This window comes from Sinohyriopsis cumingii, chromosome 1 (assembly GCF_028554795.1).
Source record: "Sinohyriopsis cumingii isolate HCF-2022 chromosome 1, ASM2855479v2, whole genome shotgun sequence".
NCBI lineage: Eukaryota > Metazoa > Mollusca > Bivalvia > Unionida > Unionidae > Sinohyriopsis > Sinohyriopsis cumingii.
In genome coordinates this window covers 40,975,810-40,983,197 of record NC_142961.1, presented here as the reverse complement: position 1 = coordinate 40,983,197, position 7,388 = coordinate 40,975,810, and positions in this window count along the sequence as shown.

The following is a 7,388-nucleotide window of genomic DNA, read 5'->3' as shown; positions in this document are numbered from 1 at the left end:
TTATGCGCTATCATAGTTACTCTGACATCATCATAATGTTTTGTAACCAACAAACACAAAGTAACAGTATTATACATTTTTATATTATAGGTAATTGTGTTCTAAAATACCACTGTCACTGCAGCTACTTTGCACTACTTTACTCTGTCTGTATGTCTGTCCCTAGAGAGCACCGGCCTTAGCAAGCGCGTATACCGATTTGGATCGTTTTGACGGGGTCCCCTAGGATTTACTCGCATGGCCACCTGTGAACACGGCATTTAGAAATAAACATGTAAACAATTTTTATATGAAATTGAACATAAAATTTTCTTCCATCGCATTAAAATTACTTTCTGTAAATATATTTTTTTAAAATTACTAACCCGCGGGGCTCCTGTGAGAACGGGGCCCGATTGGGTCAAATTGGTACTATCGGCCTAAGGCTGGGTCTCTCTCTAGATAAATTTTGTTTGCTGGTTTACTGAAATGTCTTTAGCATTTATAATTCAACAGTCAGTCCAGGACGTTTGTAAACGTAAACCTGGTAATTCATTAGAAAGCAAAATAAAACCCATCTTTATATATAGGTATTCTCTTGCCTATGGTGGTAGGCATGCTAGTGTCATTTTGTCCAACAGTCCCTATGGACGATTTTAGTCTTCCACTCCTAAATGTAGGTTCTGCTTAAAAGTACCTTCAAAAATTTCGCAGAAAGAAAATAAATCTGCTGACTGTTGTGTCAAAAAGGTCAAGGTCAATGTTATTATTGTGTGACTTGTATAAACGATTCCTGATTGATACATATAGTTCGGCTGAATATGACTCCAATAACCATTACATATATGATGTCCATAAATTTTAAAGAATTGCAAAGGTTCTAGACGTCAAGGTCTGATGGCAAGAGTTCAAGGTCGTTGTGAACTGGAGTGGAGTAAAATGTCCCCTGTGTGATTCCTTGAGTCTCACTATACTCAAGTAGCGATTATGTCGTCTGTAATCACTAAAGAATTTACAGGCTACGGTCACTTTGAACTGAAGAAGTGACGTTTCTGTCAATATAACTTTGTGCCTTCATTTGACATTTTTATCAAAACTTATAAAGGATTTTCGTTTGGAGCTGCAACATAAACGTTTTTTTTTCAAGCTCCTGGGGAGACGGTCAAAGCCACCGTAGTTTTGAACCATATTTCAATTACAATACTTTCAGAGATTTAGCTGTTTTACAAATTTGATTGCATTGTCTGAAAAACATTATCTACATAAATAAATACAAGTCAACCACTAAATCCACGAGCCCTTGAATAATATATCATTGCGATCAAGCGCTGTAATAAGCTCAATTGTGTGCAGATCATCATCTTGGCGATACTCTTTGTAAATAATTCGAATATCCTTTCACTACGTCCACATTATACATCAGCTATTTGCATATCAATGCATCCTGCATGAAGCATGAATCATATCCAAATAAGTCTAAAATGTATGGTTTCACACTTTGTTTCTTCTAAAATTACAACTAAAAGTTCAAACAATACAGTTCTTCATTACTAATGGCATTATTTATTCGCGTTTTGTAACTATCCATGTAGACCGAGATTGTTACTGGAAATATTCGCGTAAGTAAATATGGACAATAAATAGTCAAATACTAAGAAGTGATGTACAAGACAGGCAACATGGGGCAATCTCTGTGCAGTACAAGCCTCTCAATCATCACTCCTAGAGCAGTGTTAACTTGTACAAGAACATCTAGAATACATATTAATGAGATTCCATTGGCAAATACATTCTTCTGGAACAATTTCTCAGACTTCCAATTGCCAACAATGGTCATAAGCATCTATAACATAATAACTGACAGCTGACACACTTACTTCAGTGGAAAAAAAAAAACAAATTAAAGAGTGAATTCAGACCAATATCGAGGCATGCTACAATGTGCGAATTTCCAATGATATTAATATAAATACGATCCGAAACAGATCAAATCCTCACTATTCGTTTACAATCCATCCCACTGAGGAATCATTTTCTGTGTGTACTTTATCAGTACAGATATCGGATATTAAGATACACTATGCAGGATATCTTGCCACAAAAAATGCCTAAATGATCAATACCTTGACATCAGTGATTCACTAATTAATGGATGATATTGTAATACTTGTGCTAATAATATAACATATTAATATTGTATCAAAAATGCAATCAACAAATCACAATATCCAATATATTCACACACAGACCTTCCATAAATAATGTCAATATGTACACGAAATGTGACGACAAAATAAAATTAAGATACATTCCTATCAGGGCGAACATTGACATGTCTGGAGCGACTGAAATTTGGCTTAAAGAGCATCGTAACAACGCTAGTCTAACATTACATGATGAAATTTTATAAAGAAATATTGATCCACAAAGAGGCAGGAAGTATTGCATTCTACCTTGCCTCACATATGAAATACATTGAAAGGGATGATCTATGTTCAAATGACCACATATATTTGTTGGATCAAATGAATATGGATTAAATCCAAATCTAATTTGAACTGCTTATTGTCCACCAGGTTCCACTAGTACAGACATTTCCGTTAACCTCATTATCTGCCCTTGTTTCAGAACTCTTTAGTGAATGGAGGTCGCGCTAGAAACATTTCCGATAGGTACTGCCGTTGGTTGACATTCACCGATTGCAGCACAAAAGAAAGTGAACGACGTTATGTTCTCTCCATGGGCAAACTGTATTGTTCGGGCACACACTGTAATAATTACAGCTGAAAGGAGACAAATGGTAGACACATAACCCTGCACATGTTCCCAGTGCAAAAATGTTGAAATCTATTTGGGAAAGTCGCGTGAGCTGTAAGAACTTTAGACCAACACATTGTTTTCATTTATGTTTAGAACATCTCGCCACTAAAAAGTGGACCAACTAAGGAGCATCCGTTACACTCAGTGTTCGATCATAAAATATTTAGGACGAATAATGTAAGTTTTTTTTTTGTGTCTATGTGGCGAACTGATATATTGATATCAGAATGACGAAAGTGCACCATCGATATCCCCAAATACGCAAAAGAGAGGAATCCACAGACGTAAATTATTGATTGTTACATACTTTTAAATACTATTGTTAAGTGTTAAACAAAGCTTCTTTGTAATTTGTATGACACGAGTGTTCCCTATTATATGATTATTTACAAATTTGAATGTGGTTTATTTTTTTGTAATTAAACGCAACATACCCACCCTTCCCAAGGAAACAAAAAAACAAAAATGGAAAGAAAATACTAAGTAAATCTTTTGTCTACTTGTTCACATTTTAAAACTCTGACAGTAAACAGTGGTGGCTAATAACTTTTTCATTTGATCTAAACAATCATTTCTTTTTATTTTCAATAGAGTATGAGATTATGATTATTTTTGTTTTCGATATATGTCATCACATGATTTAGAATCGGCAGCACACATAGAAACAAAAGAGAATACTTCAGAGTCATATCACGAAAAAGACCCAGGGAAATTTATAGAAGTTTCAGACAGTTATTCAGAAGCTGAAAATTCCAGTTGTATTCTGAGCGAGAAAGTTTCTACTTTGGACACTTCTGTCACGTTTCATGATTACTGTGGTAATGTACAAGTAAGTCATCTCTCAACGGTATGTAACAAGGTTTCATTTTATACCGGGCTTCCAGACAAAGCCAATTTCTACTTGTTGTTTGAACACATTGTGTCAGAGCGAAGACCTTCGAGGTTGACCGCATAAACTTAGGGAAATTGAGGAGTTGCTGATGGTCCTCATGAGACTGGGGGTATTTTTTCTGACTCAGGATTTAGCACAGAGGTATAATGTATCATCCACGTGCAGCAAAATGTTCAATGATTTGTTGAACAGCGTGTGCTAACATTTAAGCTTTCTTGCTGGCTGGCCAGATAGAGTGACAGTTAAAAATATAGTGCCAGAGTCTGTCTATCAAGAGATAATATCCAAACTGTAGGGTTATTAGAGATTGTACTGAGATTTTTACGGAAACGCCACAGTCTTTAGTTAATAAGAGCAGAATGTATTCAGACTACAAGTCGCAAGTGACACGGAAAGTGTTAATATGTATTAATCCAAAAGGATACAAGCTAATTCTCTGTAGTTCTGGCAAAGCAACACTGCTTTTCAACCCTTGAGCATTGCACGAAAAATTATTTAACCAAGCTGCATTGGGGTTAATGTTTTGGAGTTTTTTTCCGAAACGTCACCACTATCGGATCAGTAAGGTCTACAGTCTTTGTACCATTAACATTGCAAACTGGTTCTTTGATGGAAGGGGATTTAATTTTATTGATTAACATGCCCTGTGACTCCTTCGGTGATGAGTTATAGTTCTTGGTTTTATCCATTCTTATGCTTTTGAAGTGGGTGGTTTTCTGACTTGTGATATCTGCAAGAGCACATAATAAGGCAGCAATGTGGCTACATGATTCACCAGCTATGAAACAAATTGCAGATCAATTAACGGTATCTATCTTTCTCAAAAAATAATAGTCACAGCTCAGTTCATTTGCCTTTGCTTGGCACAAGAACACTTTAAAAATGACTTAACATTATTGCTCATTCATTGATTCTGTAAGGCACATTCACTTTCAGAATTAATGCATCATATGTACTACTACTACTATTACTACTACTAATAATAATAACAATAATAATAATCATATTGTAGTGGTCATTATCTATAAGGTCTGTGTGATACTTATAGCAATGTAAATTATGGTTGATAGAACATAAGGAATGAAACATCACAATTAAAAATGAAAATAAATATCAAGCAATGAGTGAATTATATTAGGAAATCATAATTACTTTGAAAAATTCCTAAAATAATTGTTACCCTTTCATTACAATAAACCTTTACATATGATTTCTAGGGCAGAAATCATGCATTCCAGTACACCCGAAATAATACTCAAACATACTTCAATACATACCAACTGATGGCATATGAACCTTTAAATAATTCAGTTCCTATTTATGAAAATCCCATTTAAAAGTGTTCTATGATTATTTCAGCCAGCTGGAAATGTTCATCCTTATTTTGGTTACTTTTATACTTTGTTTCTATTTTGATGCATTTGGATCATACATACACATGTATTTGTACTTAATTTTACCTGTACTAGGACATTATTTGGGTTTGTTAGGTTATGCTTGAATTAATTATTACGCTGACAGGAATATGTACTTAACTGGCAACACAGTCGCATTCTGCTGTAAGAACTCGGCCAGTAACTTTTGACAAGCACACCCAAGTCTCATATGCAGGCTTTATCTTTCTATCCTTTGTTGGAATGGAAGGGAAGCATTTAAATTTCACAAAAGAATGTAAACACTTTTCTGATATTTGGCGGTACATACTCTTCTGGACATGTCCTTCTTGGTAACAGACTTTTTCTTTCGATTGTCGTTAGGCAGAGTGTACGTTGTCATCAAAAGTCCTATGTAGACATAATACTAAATAATTATAGAGGTCCTTATCGGTGAGATCTGGAAAGGTGCCAAAGTCTGATAACAATCCTGTCTTTAATTCCGATGGAGGGGGGCAGATTTTCTCCAAATGGTGACATGATTGTATCCTTATAAGTAGGCGTGCTTTTGGATTCGTCAATTACATCTAACACGAGGGATTTCGATCCACGAGCTCTTTGCAATAGCTCTGATTTATTTCTGCAATTATTTTCTTTTTCGTGTGACGCAGATGGTATTTCGTTCTTCAGGTACTGAAAATCGCATTGTAATACATGTACGGTCTAGAGCACTGATCACATTACGCAATTGCAACTAGACCATTTATCAAATTCTTGTACAAACGGTGAACTATGTACTGTGAGCGGGGTTAGAAATAACTCATCCCTGTGCCATGGTTAACATAACTAAATACAAAACACTGGGACAGGATGAATTCATTAGTGACCATAGCAATTATCTTCTTGTACAGTGGCTTTATCACTGACCGGATGTAGTAAATGCCTAATACTGCACAGAATGAAACAAATACTAATGGACGGAAACCACTTACATTTTGTGGATCTTCTGGAGTCAGAAGCCTGATTATTGCACTTACTGGATTTACTGTCAACTATAAGGTATATACGGACCACCAATGGATTGAGGTAACTTCTGGCGTGTCAATTTTTGCATAAATTCCTACAAGATCTAGGTTGTACTAATCGCTACTACTAAAACTGAGAATACAGAACGACCTTTCTATTTTACTCCAGAGATGAGAAGCTTGAATATTTCACTAATAAAAAAACGTTCAAATGACATTATTATTATTATTATTATTTATAAAACCTCATCATTAACGATTACGCCTTTGTCGTTTCCACGCAACTTATAAATAATATTTACATATTATTTGTCTCATGACGATGCATTGCACAATCTATGTAGCATTTGGAGATCATTTATACAAACAAAATCGTAAGGTTTTGTGAGGGTGGAAGACTGCAGTGTTCAGGGCTGCTGAACTATATCACATCATCGAGTAATATATATATATATATATATATATATATATATATATATATATATATATATATATATATATATATATATATACTACGGAATGCCACTGCTTAATTTGATTCATTTTTTTACCACGCTAATTCTATAATACGCTTACCTGCATTATCTAATCAGGCATGTATCATGCAGTTATATGGTTCTTTTACTGGGACCTATTCAACGATTCGTGGTAAAATATGAATCAACGAGGACTTCCTGAATTGCTTAAGTACAGAAACCTTGTTGATCGTGTAACGATTATTAGCTAAATTTAGCACACATTTTTCAAAGCGGATAATTCGAGGTTAGTTCAGTGTCATATTGAAGTAATGCACTTCTGTATCGTGACTGTTTTCGAATTCACAGATTATGATTTTCATGGAAAGCTACCAAAGCCATCGTATTTGTTCTATTTTGATAAGGATAATACTAGTGTTACAGTTTATGTTCGCTTTTAGTTAATACAATGTAATTAAAGTTTATCTGCTGAGGGAACTACTGCTTTATTTTTTTTTATCTCGACTCTTCCTACCATCCTGTCTGTATTTGGTGTAGCTGATCTTGCCGAGTTTCCGGGCACTTACACTGTATCGCATATTTATATAACTGTGGTGTGCAATAACTTCCAGAATATGGCTTGTACTCTTCGCTTCCTGAGTTGTTCTGATAAAAACAATTTTAATGGGTGTTCATTATGGAAGAAATTGTAATCAACCCATGATACAATATGAACAAAACAACGTTGCACACAATAGTGGCAGGTATTTCATATAACGCATTTAGTGCGACTGTTATGTAACTTGAGTCTCTAACCCAACATAAAGGACAAAAACCAGTTTAA